The 22,211-nt window shown below is 36.2% G+C and overlaps 1 protein-coding gene across 1 annotated transcript in view; it reads right to left on the bottom strand.

The window, feature by feature from the left end:
* Positions 1 to 22,211, bottom strand: part of LOC115218542 (glycine receptor subunit alpha-1-like) — a 355,807-nt gene that overhangs the window by 16,023 nt on the left and 317,573 nt on the right. The gene's annotated exons all lie outside the window — the stretch shown is intronic.

Genomic DNA, 22,211 nt, shown 5'->3' with positions numbered 1-22,211 from the left:
TATTTGGCAGACGAAACAACTCTGGAAAAAACTAAAATAGAACATCTGTATTTTATTGACTAAATCGTAAATCATATTAATCTTCTATCGAAGAAACAAAGGCCATAAAAACGAAATGTTTTGTTTTTTTTTTACAATCAAACTCTGTAGAAAATATATAAAAGCAAACAAACAATGGGGAAGTTTCACACGTGTGATGCATTGAATTGAAAAGCAACGATTATCTGAGATTATCCAGGCAGTTTGCAGAGGAAATTTTAGGGATAGTCAAAAGTTGGAAACATAAAAAAAGGTGGAAATAACTCTGATGAAATCGAATGCAATTTTTGAAAAATATGGAAAATATAACAAGTAAACTTCCGGGAGCAAAGGATGTTTGGGGCTTATTGGAGCTCCTCAGTTGGCAAGCGTATGAGTGGGTAATATACATACATACATACATACATACATACATACATACATACATACATACATACATACATACATACATATATACGTAAGTACATACATATATACATGTACACACATTCTCTCTTTCACGAGTGATAAACTCCTAACGCTCAAGGCCAGTGCCCTCACTTAATATATATAAATATATATATTATACGTGTAATCTATATATATATATATATATATATATATATATATATATATATATATATATATATATATATATATATATATTATATATATATATATATATATGTATATATATAATATATATATATGTATATATATATATAATCAAAATAAGCAACAAGTATATCCATGGTAGAGTAGTACAATTGTTTCATGCTACTTCATTTTCATGCTACAATTGTACTACTCTACTTTGGATATACTTGTTACTTATTTTGATTATTTTGATTATAATCACCCCATTTGATTTATATGGATAATACCATACAAAATTCTGGTGCCTTTAACCATATTCATCTGAATCTAAATTTTGCTGAACTTATATATATATATATATATATATATATATATATATATATATATATATAGCGACGTGCATTTCTGTATGCGAGCCGATTTCCGCGCAAAAATTGAGTTCCCGAAGAAATTTGGGTTGTGCTTTGCTCTTTTAATCCTCTTTGACAATGAAGAGATGAATTCGTTATTATTACTTTTTGTGATAAAGTTATTGACTTTTTTGAACCCGTGTCTTTCGGAACAATGTATTTAGGTCGATGTTCACTATAATCATAACTCACTTCGAGAGTTAATGTATTTTTTCTACATGTATACATCTTTTGAATGTCACAAAATAAATACATTTTCTAATTGCATCATTTTCCAATCACTCACTCTACGAAATGGTATATACGCCGTGATGTATTTGGAATTATACTTCGGATGCTTAACCACCCGCAACACAAGTATGTATATATATATATATATATATATATATATATAACATTCATTATATATGTATATATATACACACACATATATTATATATAATTATATTTATATACATACATACATAATACATACATACATACATACATACATACATACATACATACATACATACATACATACATAATAGATACATAATACATATATACATACATACATACATATATATATATATATTTGTGTGTTAAAAAGCTATTAACTGTTGCTCGCAATAAATTTGTTTTTGTGTGCAGACGAATTGATAATTCGGTCAGGTCCTCTGACTTCCGACATTAAACCAGGGTTACATCACAAAGAATTTTAAATGTAACTCTTGATATTAGCTCAGTTTTAAAGGTTTTTCGTGTCAAAACTGGGAAAGCGCTTCACTAAGTGCTTTGCAATATTTAGCCGTCACTCGGCATTTTGCCCAACACATCCGAAACTGCAAGTGTCGACTTTGTTTTTCATTCTTTGCTTATCAATGTAATATACCGTACAAGCAATATGGAAGCACTCCGTCGGTTACGACGACGAGGGTTCCGGTTGATCCGAATCAACGGAACAGCCTGCTCGTGAAATTAACGTGTAAGTGGCTGAGCACTCCACAGACACGTGTAGCCTTAACGTAGTTCTCAGGGATATTCGGCGTGACACAGAGAGTGACAAGGCCGGCCCTTTGAAATACAGGTACAACAGAAACAGTAATTAAGAGTGAGAGAAAGTTGTGGTGAAAGAGTACAGCAGGGATCACCACCATCCCCTGCCGGAGCCTCGTGGAGCTTTAGGTATTTTCACTCAATAAACACTCACAACGCCCGGTCTGGGAATCGAAACCGCGATCCTATGACCGCGAGTCCGCTGCTCTAACCACTGGGCCATTGCGCCTCCACTACAAGCAATATACGTTTTAGGTGTCGAGTCATTAAATACAGGTCACCCCTACAAATGTTAGGTTTTCTACCGATTTAACCAAACAATATTCTCTCTAGTCTAAAGAACGGATTTTAAAGAAGTCCGTTCCAAATCAGATCATCACCTGTTACAAATATATAAAACACACATCCTATTCCTTTTTGAGTAAAAAATGTTTTAATCCTTATCCGCAGCCTATCCCTGCATGTTAGACTCTGTGTTTAATTTACATTTCAAAGCTTGCAAGAACATTGTAGATTCCATTCTCCCCGTCACTTAGCAAGCAACCAACACTTCAATTTATTGTGGCTTAAACTCCCTTCCGTCCATTTCGCCAGATATATCTTCTGCCACTCTCCGAACAGAACACTTCTAACAACCAGCAACTCCCAATATCTCTTCCTATATCTATGTCACGTCTCTCAAGTAACCGCCTTCGGTGACTTAAACGCTTACAACTCTTCTTGTCGCTCTCACTCCTCCCCTATTGATATTGTCGGTGCAGAAAATGAAGCTTTTGTTGTCCTCAACTCTCTTACATCAACCAAATTTATTTCTTGCTCGCATCTACGATCGACTCAACTCACATTGACATCACTCCTGCTTTGAAAACCAAACCTCTACCAAGCCATCCCCGTGTCTGCACCAAGCGAACCGTACAACAAGTACCTTATCCTGTCCACCAACCACACATGCTCATGGACTCTGTCTGGTCTGCCAAGGTCATGGACACAGTCCTCTTCCTGCAGACCAAACCAATGAAAACGAACAAACAAACAACAACAGCAACGATTTGAGACTGGGAAACAATAACGGTAACAGCAACGACAGTGGAGGCGCAAAGGCCCAGTGGTTAGGGCAGCGGACTCGCGGTCGGAGGATCGCGGTTTCGATTCCCAGACCGGGCGTTGTGTGTGTTTATTGAGTAAAAACAACTAAAGCTCCACGAGGCTCTGGCAGGGGGTAGTGGCGACCACTGTTGTACTCTTTCGCCCCAACTTTCTCTCACTCTTTCTTCCTGTTTCTTGCCCCCGACTTCCTACGCAACCGCTGAACCTGGATGCGCATTCATCCATCCGTCGATGCTCTCGGTGTCGGGGGTTGACCTGCTTTCTCTTCTGCGGGTCTTACGAATAGCAAAGGACCACGTTTCGGACTTCTCCCACTAATGGGACAAAGACCGCTTCACTTAACAAACAAACAGCAACGACAATAACAAGTATAAGCTGCATATTTCCGTGGCTCTTATTAAGTCCACTTTTACGAAACGGCAATAAGCAATTACAACGATTTCTTTATTATTCTAAAAGAAGACACAAACCAGACATGGGAACGTTTCTGTCGTGGATGGGTGAGTGGGAGACAAGGGCAAGCCACAAGTGAAAGGCGAGTCCAAGCAGATGGCTAACTATCTATACCGCACTCCGAGTACTCGCACAATACTCTTACAGTACAAGGTGTGAATTGCACCTATTCGGGGAACAGAGGAACACAACTGGCCAGTGACAAGGGCTGAGTACTGGGTTAGTACTCTGGACCTGAGTACTTTGTACTCAATTCATACAAAGGGAATTGAATATGTGTCACGTAAATCCTGGCTTCAAGTAGTTTATTCTCCGTGTTGCAAATCAGTGTTTATTCTCTTCAATGTAATTTTTCTCTCTATATAAAAAGAGAGGAAGTAAACACTTCCTTTTTGTCGGCAGCCATTGCCAAAAGCGCGGGAACCGGTGACAATTAACGGATATTAATCAATGAACTAATTATTTATTTAATTAATCAACGCCGTTAGCCGATTACATAATTTGTCAATTTCGATAAGTTGGAATTGCCATTCAGAATACAGAATTACAATCCCATTCTGCATGATTTCCAAATTTTTTTCCCTGTTGTTTGTTGTGGCAATTGTCTGAATTGGAAAGCGGAATTGGATGCATTGTCTTGTAACCAATGGAAATGAAGTGGCATGAGAACCGAAATATCAATAACAGACTAATCGTTTGGTATCTGATTGTGCTGAAATGGTTCTAGTTATTATTATGGAAATGGCCAGGAATTAAATCTTATCTACATTGCTTGCCTAAAACTGGAGCGGGAATATCTACCGTTGTTTGGTCTGTCGTAATAACCGCTAAATTCCTTCAAGTGACTTCCTGCTGTTTTAAAAACGAAAAAGGAACATAGAGTAACGTAGTCCTAGATACACTAGGTCTTAAGAAGAGCTGACTTGGGACTAAACAAACAAATATATTTAATATTATTGGTACGAGTGTGGTATCAATGAGTCACTTCTGGACACAACGTGGCTTCGTTATATAAAGAGTTACACCAAAACCATGGTTCTTGTGGAGACGTTTAATTTCTAAGGTTTTGTAAGGAAATAAAATACAACCATAACCGATTCTGTAATTATTGCTCGGTTGCCGACGGGTGGACAACACTCACTATTTGGACCAAGCTGGATGTTTATATTATAAAACAACTAAAAAAAAAAAGAAAGCGAAAGGGTAAAAGAAAAAGGAAAGAAAATCTTCCGAAGTTCCAAATCATCTCTTGGCGCCTGTATCCAGTTTCGGCTTCATTAAATAGCTGAGGCCAATATTTTTCCAGTTAATTTACTCCAACGATTATATATTAGCTCTGTACACAGTCCTATACCTATTTCTTTATTACCCACAAGGGGCTAAACACAGAGAGGACAAACAAGGACAGACAAACGGATTAAGTCGATTACATCGACACCAGTGCGTAACTAGTACTTATTTAATCGACCCCGAGAGGATGAAAGGTAAAGTCGACCTTGGCGGAATTTGAACTCAGAACGTAAAGACAGACGAAATACCGGCGTGCTAACGATCCTGCCTGCTCGCCGCCTTATTCAGTCCTATACCGTTCTAATATTCACCCTAGGAAATGAATAGTGGAGACGCATGGTTTAGCCGTTAGGGCGTTGGATTCATGATTGCAAGATTGTGGTTTCAATTCCTGCACATGGTGACGCATTGCATTCTTGAGCTGAACACTTCGTTTCACATTTCTCCAGTTCACTCAGCTGGCAAAAATGAGTTATCCTCCGACTGACCGGCGTCCTATCCGGGCGGGGAACATATACGCCATTGAAACCGGGAAACCAGCCCTCATGACATTTTTTAAAACTAAGAAGTGAATATTGGGAACGATATAAGGAACGCTTAAGTAAGGAGATTTGGCAGTTATTTCTGGCATCTAAACCGTCCCTTTACCTGACAGGAATAACTGTCAAATACCCACAAAATCTCACCCTAGCGGTTTAAACACAGAAAAAGAAATTCGATACTATAGGAAATAGAATAAAAATTCTGTTGTTGGGACACATTACATAATTTAATCCTAGATAGACTGTGCAAAGAAAAGGTAGAACTGTTTGTTGGAATGGCATGGAACTAAACCGATAAAAGCGGTTATTAGATAAAGCATGCGTTAGACTAACAAACAACCTATTTCTTTATTACCCACAAGGGGCTAAACACAGAGGGAACAAACAAGGACAGACATAGGTATTAAGTCGATTACATCGACCCCAGTTCGTAACTGGTACTTAATTTATCGACCCCGAAAGGATGAAAGGCAAAGTCGACCTCGGCGGAATTTGAACTCACAACGTAACGCAGACGAAATACCGCTAAGCATTTCGCCCGGCGTGCTTAACAATTCTGCCAGCTCGCCGCCTAACAAACAACCGTTTGCGTTGTTGCATCGGATGCTACAAACACACACACACAAAGACTCACACACACACACACACACACACACACACACACACACACACACACACACACAAACACACACATACACACACACAGCCTCACACACATATACGTACACACAATATGAGTAGTCTAGAAATGTTTTGGTATATAAATGTATACAGTGAGTGTGTGCGTACATAAATATACATACATAATACATACACACACACACACATAAATATGTATATATATCTATGTGTATACTTATATATATATATATATATATATATATATATTATATATATATATATATATATACATATAAATATATGTATGTATGCATGCATGTATATATGTATGGCATTAATTTCTCGATCCTCGCTCGTCTCCCATCAAAGGTCCCCGCTGTGTGGTGCATTATCAATTAAGCATTAAGTCTCATTACTAAACCAACCCAAACAAGAACGACCACTTTCTATTCTTTCGAAACGGATCGAAGCTATTAGCATCGCCGCGGTCGGCTGCAGCGGGGTTTCTGGTCTCTAATGACATTCCGAATCTCGTCTCAGTCTTTCAGATCCTATCTCACAGATTCTACCCACGGAGAGATAAAAACATTCATTTACATTTGTTTCTATTTCACAGTGGGTCCGCATTAAATGCTGTACTTTGTAGGCTTAACTTTACATTTGAAATTCTTCATTAAATGCAGTCCCTGGATCATTTAATTAATTGATACATGAGAGTATATATTTGTAAATATCTCCAATTGAAAACTCGAGATTTTTTTCTATTTTATACCAAGTTTCATTCTCAAACATATGGTTACGGGTTCAGTCCCACTGCATGGTACTTTACGAAAATGTTTTCCGACTAAAGAATTGTGAGTGGATTTGATAGGCAGAAACTAAAAGAAGCCCGTCGTGTATATATATATATATATATATATATATATATATATATATAAGTTCAGCAAAATTTAGATTCAAATGAATATGGTACTTAAGTTAGATTCACCAGAATTTTGTATGGTGTTATCCATATAAATCCATGGGGTGATTATAATCAAAATAAGCAACAAGAATATCTCCGGTAATTTGGTACGATCGTTTCACGCTACATCATTTTATTAAATATTGTAAGTATCACAACGGTTTTAAAATGTTGAGCAATCATCAGCCATTTACAGAGGTTTTCCATTAATACATAATTTTCATATCAACTGATAACATTATTGCGAAGGTTGTTATATAGACAAAGATGTCGATTTAATTTTTAAGAACATTAAGGTAGTAGAGTTTATGTTCTGACTGAAGAATATTCTTTAAGTTATTTTGAACAACTAGAAGGTTGGGAAGTACATTCAGTTGAGAGGAGACAAAAAAGATTTTCTATTTATAGAAATTTTCATGAAACATGAAAACACAGAGAAAACACAACAACGCGAGGACGTGGAACAAGTATAGTGTTATTGGACGCCCAGGAAAGGGAAGAAAGAAGGAGGATTCAACGTTTCGAGCGGAGCTCTTTGTCAGAAACATGGGAAAAGGAAAGATCCAAGGATATATTATATATAATATATATATATAATATATATATATATATATATATATATATATATATATATATTTGAATAAAAGAAGGGTAAAAATACCGCTTCTCAAAGATGAAAGTGAAAGCTTCAAAAACCACCAATCCTACGATAATATACACGCGCAAAGCAATAAACACTTCAAAAAATAGGCCTACCTTCTGGATTTAATTTGAAGATAGTTTACTGCAAAACCCAATATCAATTGATTTAATGCTTCTTTGTCGAACCGCTAGGTTATTTTATCGATCACGTTTGGCGAACCGCTAAGTTATTTTATCGATGTGGATTGGCGCACCACTAAGTTATTTTTGATTGGACATCTTTTGCCCGATTTTAATCTAATTTTCAACATGGTAAAGTGGAAGTGGATAATTATTTTAAGAGCGGAAACCTAAGTTTTTATAGATGGGAGAGAGATATATTAAGCAAAATAGAGAGTAAGAGATCGCGAGGGAGAGTCCGAGAGAAAGGAAGAGTAAGAGAGTGGGAAAGTGAGAGAGGAAGGAGAGAGAAACAAAGGGGGAGAATGTGGCGATAAGAAACAGAAAGGAAGCAACCGAAAGTAACAACCACACCCTCACCCGCGCGTAGAGCGGTTCACCTTAAGCTTGTCTATCTATAAATATGTATAAATACGCACAAATGTATGTATGTATATATCTGTGAGTGTATGAATTTGAGCTTGTACTCGCCTTCTATCACTGCTTGACAACCGGTGCTGTTTCGTTTACGTTCCTGTAACATAGTGCTTTGGCATAAGAGAAAGATAGAATCAGTACCATGTTTAAAAAAGACAAACCCCGGGGTCGATTCGTTCGATTAAAAACTCTTCAAGGCGGTGCTCCAGCATGGCCATGGACTGTAACAAATTAAAGATAAAAAAGAGAAGAGTGTATCTTTGCGATTTGTTCGAAACAAAAAAGTCTTGAAATCCATAATCGATGTTTCTAGATCTTTTGTTGTATAGGACGAAGCGATGCCAGCGTCTAATAATGGTCCTTTATATCGGTAGGACTAGTGTGACCGGTGTAGACATTACCACCGGAAACTCAACGTTTTGATTCTAAGATGTATACTTCCGGGAGTGTATTTTCATTGTGTTTCGTTTGTGTTTCATGTTTGTCTTCTTTAACATTACTTTCATCATTAATTGTCTATTTTTAGTGGGAATTCTATAGAAAAACAAACGTGTTGTTTATTAATATTCTCTTCTTTTTCGTAAGTTATAAAACTTTTTTTTATTTACATAAAGATTGAATCACGATTTTATTACAAGGAAACAAAGAAAATGAAAAAAAAATAAGTGCCGAAGATGTGGTGGTGATGGTGGACAAATGGCGTGTTGTTGCGGACGATGGCCGGCGACACTCACTGTCGTGGTCATCCCACTTCGCGGGGTTCCTAGTTTTGTTTTGTGTTGTAACTGGTTCAATTACCCGGTATGATATTCAGGGCAAATATCCTTTCCCATATCTTTTTCCCATGTGATTGAAAGGCCCAGCCTTGTAACATACTGTCTCACGCTGATTCGGCATAAACATGATATAAGGTAACCTGTCAGCCACTTTCATGTTTATTTAACGACTACAAGAATTTCAGCTGATTGAATACCCGAATGTTCAGTGTCGAAACCGATGAAAGATTCCCCACCATTAGTGCATATGAACACACGCAAACACATATAAACACACACATATAAACGCATATATACGTATATATATATATGCGTGTGTGTATCCATTTGTGTTTAAGTTTACAAAGGTGGGCCTTTATTACCTGTAACTTCAAAGTACGCCAATTAGAATTCGTATGAAATAAGTACCAGTTGAGGATAAATATTGAATAAAAAAAACAAACAAAGAAAGAGACAAACGAGGGAAAAACAAACAAGGTGTATTAATTTGAGGCTCAGGAAAAATAGAAGAGTATTTGACGTTTCGAGCTTACGCTCTTTTACAGAAAAGAATGTGGAGAGAAAACAGATAGCATTTCGTCTGCCGCTACGCTCTGAGTTCAAATTCCGCCGAGGTCGACTTTGCCTTTCATCCTTTCGGGGTCGATAAATTAAGTACCAGTTACGTACTGGGGTCGATATAATCGACTTAATCCGTTTGTCTGTCCTTGTTTGTCCTCTCTGTGTTTAGCCCCTTGTGGGTAGTAAAGAAATAGGTATTTCGTCTGCCGCTACGTTCTGAATTCAAATTCCGCCGAGGTCGACTTTGCCTTTCATCTTTTCGGGGTCGATAAATTAAGTACCAGTTGCGTACTGTGATCGATCTAATCGACTGCCTCCTTCTCCAAAAATTTCGAGCCTTGTGCCTAGAGTAGAAAAGAATATTATCATTGTTTTCGTTTCTTCTAGAAGGTCTAACGCTTTGCTAGTTTGCTTCTCCCGTCATCTCTTTGGACAGGCTTTGGGAGTTTCTCTCAAGTTTGTATATTCTTCGTCTAGAACTATTCTTTTGAATTACATCTGCGAACCATTTGCAAAGGGGCTGGGTTCTCAGAGCTGTTAAAGCAACTGTTGTTGTTGTTGCTGCTGCTGCTGCAGCTGTTGTTGTTGTTGGTTCCGACGACAAACATGGATGTAGTAGTGATCTCGGTGGTAGTAGAAATATTGATTTTGGTGGTGGTGCTGACAGTTGCTAGAATGCTGGGGGTGAACGGCTTATTTAATTCCCGCAGCAATAACGGAAACATCGTTTATAACGACGGTGGCGCTGTCATCGTCGTTATTCTCTTTCTTCCTTTCTTTCTTTCTTCCTTTCTTTCTTCGTTTTCTTTCTTTCTTTCTTTCTTTCTTTCTTTCTTTTGTTTCTTCGTTTTCTCTCTTCGTTTTCTTTCTTTCTTTCTTCGTTTTCTTTCTTTCTTTCTTCGTTTTCTTTCTTTTTTCCTTTCTTTCTTTCTTTCTTTCTTTCTTCATTTTCTTTCTTTCTTTCTTTCTTTCTTCGTTTTCTTTCTTCGTTTTCTTTCTTTCTTTCTTTCTTTCTTCGTTTTCATTCTCTTTTTCCTCATTTTCCTCGTCGTTCTTATTGCCGTCACTATTGTTCTCCTTTGAGACTCGCAGATCCGGTAAATCTTTTTATTGAACAAAAACAAAAAAAGCCCAAAACAAAACACACAAAAAACAACAAAAGAAGTGTTGTTGTTAGTCTTCTTATCGTTGTTATTGTTGCTGCTATTGTTGTTGCTGTTGTTGTTGCTGATGTTACCACTCATTATTGTTGGGCTGTTAGTGTTGTTCTTCTTATTGCTATTGTTGTTTTCGTTATTATTGTTCACGGCTGTGTTGTTTTTTTTTGTTGTTGTTGTTGGTGGTGGTGATGGTATCACTGAAACAATTTTCGTGTTCGGATAAAACCACGCATTCATCTCCTAGGTAACCGACAGAATCTGGCGAATCGCAACCAGCATCACCAATATTGTCTCTGGCGCTGTTCTTCTGTCTCTAAATGTCAACACTGTTGTTGACATTTTTTTTTATTAATAGATGTCTGATAACATACAGACAAGGGCTGGGGAAAAAATCCTGTGCCTTTTGGATTAGAGAAGACTGCGTGTTTTCAAAAATCCTCTCTTTCTTGAAAACGTTACGGAAGAAAACTCAACCGGAAAAAAAAAGAAAAAAAATCCTTTGAATAAATTTGTTAAAACTGGTATGGTTGGAGCATCATAAAGAGCGGTTTATACTGGAACATTATTATTATTATTATTTCTTTTTTTTTCTTCTTTCAAATTTGCTTCCATTTCTTGCCGAGTGTCTTCCCGACTCCTAGGGCAAAGAAACTCATAGTATACATTGGTAGGCCATTAAACTAAACTCAATAGTTCGTTCATTTTTTTTTTCTAAGTTAAATTAAAATACATGGGTAGTAATAGTTCTCACAGCGACAATGCTCTTCTCAATACGTGTGATGTACCAGTTAAGAGAATCTTTTGCACTTCTTGCAGGGATGGTAAACCAGGGATCATTCTCATATAATTTTCGGTTCCCTTCTTGATCATTTCTAGTGCTCCTACGATCACTGGTATTGTAACCGCCTTGAGATGCCACATTTTCTCAATTTCAATGAGTAGGTCTTTATATTTTCTGAGCTTGTCAAACTCTTTTGCTGAGATATTTTGATCACAGGGGATGCTCATGTCGATCAATAAGCAAACTTTATTGTTTTGGTATTATTATTATTATTATTATTATTATTATTATTATTATTATTATATTATCATTATTATCATTATCATCATCATCATCATCATCATCATCATCATCATCATCATTATTATTATTATTATTATTATTATTATTATTATTATTATTATTATTATTATTATTATTAAGGCGCATGGCTCAGTGGTTAGAGCGCCGATCTTACGACTATTAGGTTGTGAGTTCGACCCGATATAATCGTAGTGGACGGAAGAAAAAGAAAAAACAAAACCATGTAAGATAATAAATTTGCAATTCTATTGAAGTAGGGAAACGAGGTATGATTGTAGAGACAGGAAAACAGTGTAAGAACCTAATTTCTGAAAGGGTCTTGAGGCAAAGAGACAATATATGATTTGAGAGAGGGGGAGAGATAGATAGATAGAGAGAGAGAGAGAGAGAGGGAGAGGGAGAGAGACTGTGTAAGACTATAAATTTGCAATACCGTATAATAGTAGTGTGAATATCAAGAAATTGGAGAATATTGAGAAACATGAGGACCTAGTGAGAGAGGTCGAGAGATTGTGGAACACAAAGGCGAGAAATAGTTCCTCTGCTGTTTTTTAAGAGGCTGAAGAATATCGGAATCGAAACACGTCAAAACGTGAAGTGACAAGAGCCACTTCTTCACTACAGTTTTCACATCCTCGTCACTGGAATAATGTTTGCCTCTCAAACCCCCTTTCATGGGGCCAAAAAGATGATAGTTAAGTGATGAGGAAGTGAAAACTGTAGTGAAGAAGTGGCTCAAAGAGCAGTCAACAGAATTTTACAAAGCAGGGATAGATGCTCTCATTTGAAGGTGGAACATTGCTATTGAGAGAAACGGTAACTATGCTGAGAAATAGGGATGTGATCCACAGAGGACCAGCTTCATTTTGATGTATGATACATGTTCCTGTGTTGGTGATTATAGCTGTCCTAAACAAAATGGTATTACTTTTTGAATCACCCTCGTATTTCGTATGTTAGTAACCAATATAAGAAGGACTAAAAAAGGAGAGCCTACTGCTTGCTTGATGTGCGAGAAATGGCAGGCAAGTTTGTCCTCTGATTTACTCTCACAAACACTGTCTTGCAGAAAAAGAAGGATAGAAAAGGGACGGAGGAAGAGGAAGGGGAGGTGGGGTATACATTGGTGTATGTAGTCTTAGATATGCAATTCCAACCGTGAAATTGTGTAGGGTTATTGTTACAGTTGCTGTTGTGGAATGCCGCTGTTGTGGATGCCGTTATTGTGGGTGCAGCTGTTATAGATACTGCTATTGTCGATGCCGCTGTTTTGGATGCCGCTGTTCTGGATGCCGCTGTTTTGGATGCCCCTGTTTTGGATGTCGCTGTTGTGGATTCCGCTCTTGTGTAATTTTTCTTTGCATCTTCTGCTTTTCTAGCAATTGTAATTGTTGTTATTGTTGATGATGTTGTTCTTGTTGCTGCCCTCTTTCCCTTGATATTCATGCTATTGCTTGTGATGTTGTTGATGCAAACTTCCTGACTAACTCGTTTGTTCCAATACTCTTTCATTTGTTATCTTTCCTCTTCTGAGAGTTTCATCCGCCAAACCTTTGAGACTCAGAATTATGATTGCAGGTCCCCCCCCAACGCCTCCCCCACTTTCTCCAGATCTCTATTTATTACCATTTCTTTGGCTCTTCCTACTCATCTTCGCTTTCTTTTACATTCAAGGAATCAGAAACTGCCAAAGCTAATATTAACAACTAGTTTACGGGCAATGGATGTCATATGCTATTTAGTGATGCTCTGACTACAAATCCACCTGAAGTCGGCACTGCGTTTCATCTTTTCGGAGTTGATTATGTAAGAAGCAGTGAATTGCAGGTGTCGTTTGAATTGACTAAATCCTCCTCTTCTCTAAATCGGCGATTTTCTGCCTACAAACATTATTACAATTGTTATATTATTGTTGTTTCCGTTGCTGCTCTTACATCTATGGTTATTATTATTATTATTATTATTATTATTATTATTGTGAGGGCGCGTGGCTTAGTGGTTAGGGCATTCGGCTCATGATCGTAAGGTTGTGAGTTCGATTCCCGGCGACGCGTTGTGTCCTTGAGCAAGACACTTTATTTCACGTTGCTCCAGTCCACTCAGCTGGCAAAAATGAGTTGTACTTGTATTTCAAAGGGTCAGCCTTGTCACTCTCTGTGTCACGCTGATTATCCCCGAGAACTACGTTAAGGGTACACGTGTCTGTGGAATGCTCAGCCATTTGCACGAGCAAGCTGTTCCGTTGATCGTATCAGCTGGGACCCTCGTCGTCGTAACCGGCGGAGTCTTTAATTTTTAATTATTATTATTATTATTATTATTATTATTATTATTATTATTATTATTATTGTTGTTGTTGTTGTTGTTATTGTTAAGGCGGCGAGCTGGCAGAATCATTAGCATGCCAGGCAAAATGCTTAGCAATATTTCGTCGGTCCTTATATTCTGAGATCAAATTCTGCTGAGGTCGACTTTGCCTTTCATCTCTATGGGGTCGATAAAATAAGTACTAGGTGAGCACTGGGATCGATTTAATCGACTTAACCTCGCCCCTAAAATTGCTGGTCTTGTGCCAAAAATTTGAAATCAATATTATCAAGACGACGAGCTGGAAGAATCGTAAACGCACCGGACAAAATGCTTAGCAGCATTTCTTCCGACCGACTTAACGTTTTGAGTTCTAATTTCGTGGAGGTCGACTTTGCTTTTCATCTTTTTGGTATGTTAAAATAAATACCATTTAAACACTGAATCGATGTAATCGCTGTCTCCTCCCCCGAAATTGATGGACTTGTGCCAAAAATTGAAACCAGTATAGTTGTTATTATTATTGTTAAGGCGTTGTTGTTGTTGTTGTTGTTGTTGTTAGTATCGTTATTGGTAGTGTATCGGAAAAATGCTTTAAGATATTGAAGTACAATCCTTTACGTTCCGAGTTCGTGTAATTGCATTTAAGTTTTCGTGCAAACTTTAGAGGATGCGATAGAAATTGAAATGTCAGCAAAGCTTTCCTGCTTCTAATTCTATGACCAAAACTGGACGATAAAAATCTCGGTCATCTACTTTGGCGAAGGTTGAAATCAGAAACTGGAAGGTGCTCTAGTCTCTGTGCCAACATTGCATTACTTGTGGCTTTCGCTTATCAAAGAATTTTCTAGAATAGTCAGTTATCTCGATTTAATTGATTACAAAAATGGCCTTTGTTAATTAGTTATTCATCAGTTCTTATCTTGTTATGGGAAATAGAAATAAATATGAGATGTAGCACGTAACCACATATATACCCTCATACACAGAAGCAGATATATATATATATATATATACATACTTACATATGTGTATACATTACTATGTAGGTACACGCATTTATAGATTCACGAACACACACAGACACATACACACACACATACGCACGTACATATAGTTGTACATATACAGACACAGGCGAGCATTATGCATATACACCCGCGTATGGGGACATACGCAAACACTGCCGCATCCACTGATTAGGGACTTCGTACACAATGACATCCAATTATCTTTACAGAGAACACAATACACATTTCCACCTCCTTTTCACTAATCAGCTCTAACGTAAACACATACACTTAAATACACAAATACACACACATATACACAAAAAATAGCATCACCAACGTAGAAACGCTAATAAACACACACATAGCTCATCATGGAAGGACACAGTAACGCACGCACACACACAGACACAGACACACACATACACACACAGACACACACAGACACACAGACACAGACACACACACACACACACACACACACACACACACACACACACACACACACACGCACACCAGAATACAAAACACGTACAATCACAACGATACGTATTCGTACACTACTTCAGCGAGTCACCTTCAACGAAATCCAATAAAATTTGCAAAGAACTGCCAAAGACCGTAACATTTGATTAGCAACTAAAAGCAAAAGACAATTATATGATCTATCTTTACTTGTTAATTTAATTTGAAACTCTAGCAACGCCTAATAGAGTAAGAGGTCTTAATGTCACTAAGAAAGCTTCAAACATGGCCCGTTTATAATATAGTTTTCTTAGCCGTTTGTCACAGGAGCTTGCTCAATAATCACTACGGTAGACTGGACACACGAAGAAAACACACAAGAACGCACTTAATTACAGTGTACAATACAATGGATTATATAGGCAATGACTTGCATGTTTCAGTATTGGGAAGATGTGGCTTTCTTTCGTTTATTCTTACAGCCGTTGGTGAGAAATTTCACTCAGCTCAACCTTTGTAATTGAGTAGGGTTTTTGGTACTGAAGTATCGAGTCTGCGGCTTTAGCTTTCTTCATGTGGCTTATGGGGAAAATATACGTACGTATGTGTATGTATGCCATTATTCAGTTTTATTTCAAGGGTTTTTGATAATAGAGAAAGAACCGGTCTCTAATCTAGATCCAAGGCTCCTTCATTGAAATTTCAACAGGGTTTTTTTGTATGTATGTATGTATGTATGTATGTATGTATGTATGTATGTTACCGATGATGTTGGCTTGTTCTTCTTTTCGGATTATGGCTGCTGTTGCTTAGTGAGTGGGATTGACTCAGTGCACAGCCTTTCCTCACTTTAAAAAAAATCTTCTTGCACAGGCATTGCACGATAACAACATTGATTAAGCTTCGTGCAATGGTCATACTCGATAACGAGGAGGCAGCCACCATGTATGTATGTATGTATGTATGTATGTATGTATGTATGTATGTATGTATGTATGTATGTATGTATGTATGTATGTATGTATGTATGTATGTATCTGTCTGTCTGTCTGCCTGTCTGTCTGTCTGCCTATCTATCTTTCTCTCTCTCTCTGTATATATATATATATATATATGTATACAAACACACACACACACACACACATATATATATATAACTGAGTAAGCACATAAATGTGAAACAAGGTGGAAAAAAAGAGTACTCATGTACATATACATATATATAATACACACACACACACAACTATATATATATATATATATATATATAGATACATATACATATAATATATATGTACATATACACATACACACACACACGCACACAGATACTCATTTTTTATGTGAAATTATATATGTATGAAGTTATTGCAGGACTTTTGTTTTTTTAAATCGTGAGTTTCTGATTGAAGAGGCTTTACTTTCTCTTTGACAACTGATTATGGATATGTAGATATACGTAAGTATATATACCTCGATGCATAGACACACATATATGTTCACACACACACACACACACACACACATACACATGTATGGCTATACTTATAGCTGCTGCTTACGAATACCATCAACGCTAACAAGATATTTATGATTGCAAATATATTCAGGATGCAAACAGGGCCATTTATACATCTTCAATCCAATATTAATTTCTTTCGCTATGCAAACGGAGGATTATGTTGTCGGAGAGTTTCTCACGCATACATAAAGCAGATACGTAGAGAGACTTCCCTACCGGCATCAGAAGTCACTTGTCAAAGAGAAAGTAAAGCCCGCTCAATCAGAAACTCATGAATTTCAAAAAAAAAAAGAAGAAAAATGTCCCGCAATAACATCATACATATAGAATTTAATATAAAAATAAGTGTGTGTGGTATGTGTATACACATACATATGAATACATAATCACACACACACATATATATATATATATACATGTACATTCATACGTGGATTCACACATTCTCTCTATCTATCTATCTATCTATCTATCTATCTATCTATCTATCTATCTATCTATCTATCTTCTATCTATCTATCTATCTATCTATCTCTCTATCTATTTATTTTCTATCTCTGTAAATGCTTATATATATATATATATATATATATATATATATATATATATATATATATATATATATATATATATATATATATATATATATATATTTATATTTATATATCTATATATACATACACACATATGTGTGTGTGTGTGTGTATGCGCGTGCGTTTGTGTGTATATACATTATATATATATATGTATATATATAAAGTTAATCCAAACAAGAAAGCACAAAAAAACACAACAACGCGAGGACGTGGAACAAATATAGTATTATTGGACGCTCAGGAAAAAAGGAAAGAAGGAGGGTTTAACGTTTTGAGCGGAGCTCTTCGTCGGAAACATAGGAGAAGGAAAGATCCAGAGAAGGGAAGACAGAGGAAAAAAACGGTACACACGAGGTCACATTTTAAGATATATGTATATACACATATACATTATATATTATCTATCCTCTCTCTCTCTCTCTTCTCTCTCTCTCTCTCTCTCTCTATATATTATATTATATATATATTATATATAATATATATATATACCATTTAGGCATCGAGAGACCAATAACCTGGTGTAGAATTCAGCATACGTATGTTTTAGAACAAAGTGTTAAACGAGTGTAGAGCGGTAGGAAGAAAAAGAGAGGAGACAGAAAAAACAGGTGTTTCTGCTATAAGGAGAAGTGGACTGTTAGTGGAGTGCCTGAATAACATACTGTAGCTTCATCGGAGCCTCGAATATGAAGCTATAAGATGCTGCTATTCTGGCATTCAGCTACGATTCCACTGTCTGTCTGCGCGTTTGTCTGTCCGTTTCTTTGAACATCTCTCTGTATCTGTGTGTGTGTGTGCATTTATGCATATATATATATGTGTGTGTGTGTATATGTATGTATATCTATGAATGCCCGTGTGTATATATTCAACTGTGAAAGTGTACGCGAAGAAACAACTGAATGAGTAAAAAATTATATATATATAAAATATATGTATGTGTGCGTATGCGTATGTCTATGTGTGTGTGTGTGCGCGCGCGCGCGCGCGCGCGCGCGCGTGTGTGTGTGTGTGTGTATAACATGATTCATGCTATCAAACGGTCAAATCTGAAAATATATTCCCTTGGGTTAAAAAAGAACAGAAATCGAGGAAAGACATTAAAAAAAGAGATTTGTTTTGCTTAGAATTTAAAAAGAAAAAAAATACCCAACAAATTATTATTTTTCTTATTTATTGGAGTCAATGGCAAGAAACCGAATGAAAAATATAGAAACATTTGCTCAGAATCCCTTTCTCTTACTCTACCCTCTCCTCCTCCTCCTCCTCCTCCCCCTCTCTCTCTATGTATGTATATATGTGAATGTATATATGTGTGTAAATATCTATCAGTCTATCTATTTATCTATCTATTTATCTATCTATCTATCTATCTATCTATATCTATCTATCTATCTATCTATCTATCTATCTATCTATCTATCTATATACATATACACACATACATACATATGTATTTATTTGTATACACACACATAGATATACATACCAACAAAAAAATATATATATACATGTACATTCATACGTGGATTCACACATATCTATCTATCTATCTATCTATCTATCTATCTATCTATCTATCTATCTATCTATCTATCTATCTATCTATCTATCTATCTATCTATTTGCATTGCACACACACACACACACACACACACACACATAAGTATATGTAAATGAAGTGGATAATATCTATTCAGTGTTCATTAAAAGAAGTCAGACATTCCCATTGAAATACGCTGGTAGCGGAACACCGACCAGTATTGAATATGAAATATAAAAAATGGGTTTGAAAGGAACGGTGAAAAGTTTATTCGGCAAAACTCGACAAATAGGAATATTTTTCCCATTCGTAAGGGAAATATAATTACGTTTGCTTATGGTTAGTAATTTGTTTCTTTATTACCCACAAGGGGCTGAACATAGAGGGGACAAACAAGGACAGACAAACGGATTAAGTCGATTATATCGACCCCAGTGCGTAACTGGTACTTAATTTATCGACTCCGAAAAGATGAAAAGCAAAATCGACCTTGGCGGAATTTGAACTCAGAACGTTATGGCAGACGAAATATGGCTACGCATTTCGCCCGGCGTGCTGACGTTTCTGCCAGCTCGCCGCCTTCATTATGGTTAGTAATGTCTGTCTCTAGCTGTAACCCACGGCTTCTACTTGGGCTCGCTGTCCCATTACCTTGTCTTCCCTCGAACTGTTCTTCTGTCTGTTTGACTGTCTGCCTGTCCGTCGGTTGGTCTACCTCCATCTGTCTTTGTTTTCTATCTATGTATGTATGAATGAATGTATGCGTGTATTTATGTATCTATTTATCTGTCTGACTAACTATCTGCTTATCAAGCCGTCGATAGACATAGCAATCCATCCCCCCCCCACACACACGCACACACAAACACACATACATACGTACGCATACACAAGCACGCGAACACGCACCACATGCAACCATACATACTGACTGATACATTTATTTTACCAGAAAAAAATGTCTGAGGATTGTCGAAATGTATGAACGGGAAAATCCAAGTAAGAGAACCTAGAATAAATTGACTCTTGCACTCTACAAACACGCAAAACCCTTTCTTCTTATGAATTCCAACAGCCCCAGTATATATCTTCACAACGGCATGTTTTTCTGAAACAGTTTACCGAGTTAAGGTTTCACTTGCAAACAAGGGAGAAACATAATCTATATAGGACTTACTGAAAATCCCTACGAACACATTTTAGCAACATACATACACATTCAGATACTCACTTATTCATTTTCCAGATATATCTGGAGTGTAAAGGAGCAACATTAACAGTTATAAAGTCGATTGGTTCACTTTAGAACACGTATACTTATACATTAATTGCTCCTGACGATGTAATCTTTGCCTATCAGAATAGTGCAACATTCTACTACAGTCGTTTGCAATTTTGAACAAAAGATCGACATTTGTGAATTCTTTAAACGTTACAATCGTTATTTATTGAAGAAAATTTTAAAGTCATTGGTTAAAAATAATTAATGTTCCCTGTAATATATTTGCCCCGACTTGAAATACAGTCACATTTTGAAAAATAAGCATTTAGTTCTAAATCATGAGTAAAAATATATATTTACAACAAACATTTAACATGCTTTTGTGTTTTATTTAAGACATGAAAATATATGCTTTGGCATGGCAGAAGACAAATATATTACGTAATGTGAGTATTATACGTGCTTATATAAATGAGTAATGTATTTTGAAGCGTTTGTTTTGGTAACGAATCAAGTCTCGGTGACATTTAATCATTTCTGTGTGCTCACGAATATTATTGCTCATTTGCCTTTATGATGCTTGGCTTGTAAATCGTTTCAGTGATCGGCAACATGAAACATAGAACAACTATTTAAGAAATTTCAGGTTGTCATAAAAATATACGAAGTCTTTGTTCTTTTCTACGTTTGCAAACACACAACGTTCGCCAGGCCTTAATACACACATACATTCTTATATACATATATATACAAGTGTGCGTGTATGTGTATGCATATATATATATATATATATATATATATATAATATATATATATATATATATATATATACGTATATATATATATAAATATATATATACACATATATGTGTGTGTGTTTTCATACATATGAATGTTTATATGTGTATGTGTATACATATATATATATATATATATATATATATTATATATATATATATATATATATATATATATTATATATATATATATATACATATGTATGTATAGATAGAGAGATATATTGATTGATAGATAGATAGATAGATATATAGATAGGCAGACAACATATATATATATAATATATATATACATACACATATAAACATTCATATGTATGAAAACTCACACACATATATGTTCATATATATATGTATATATAAATATATATACATGTATATATATATATATGCACACACATACACACACACTTGTATACATATGTACGCACACACACGCACACATACACTCATACATACATGTGTGTGAATGTGATAGAAATCAATACATTCTAGCAAGATCTATGCTACTCAGAACCGCCCAATATAATGCTGAGCTAGCATCATAAATAAAATATAAAGAAAAGCAACGGCAACTCTCCGATATAATAAATTCCATTGAAAGCCAGAACGCTCTGTATGCGTGAGTGTGTGTTTGTGTGTGTATGGGCAGGTGCTGAAGCGAACAGTGTTGAGATTAAGGTAGCTTAAGCTATCAATATGTCAGGCTACTTCACAGATATGATTTTAGTTGACTATGTCTACTCTGCTGAATTGCTCAGCCACTTTCTTTTGATATTAATCTTAGCATCTACTACTTATCAAAGCTTTAGAAATCCGTGCACCCATCCAACAACATAAACCACCCCGATTACCGACTTATAAATCATATGTATATATATATATATAT

This window comes from Octopus sinensis, linkage group LG13 (genome assembly GCF_006345805.1).
Source record: "Octopus sinensis linkage group LG13, ASM634580v1, whole genome shotgun sequence".
NCBI lineage: Eukaryota > Metazoa > Mollusca > Cephalopoda > Octopoda > Octopodidae > Octopus > Octopus sinensis.
Note: the sequence above shows the minus strand (reverse complement) of the source record. Positions and strands in the feature narration are given on the sequence as shown.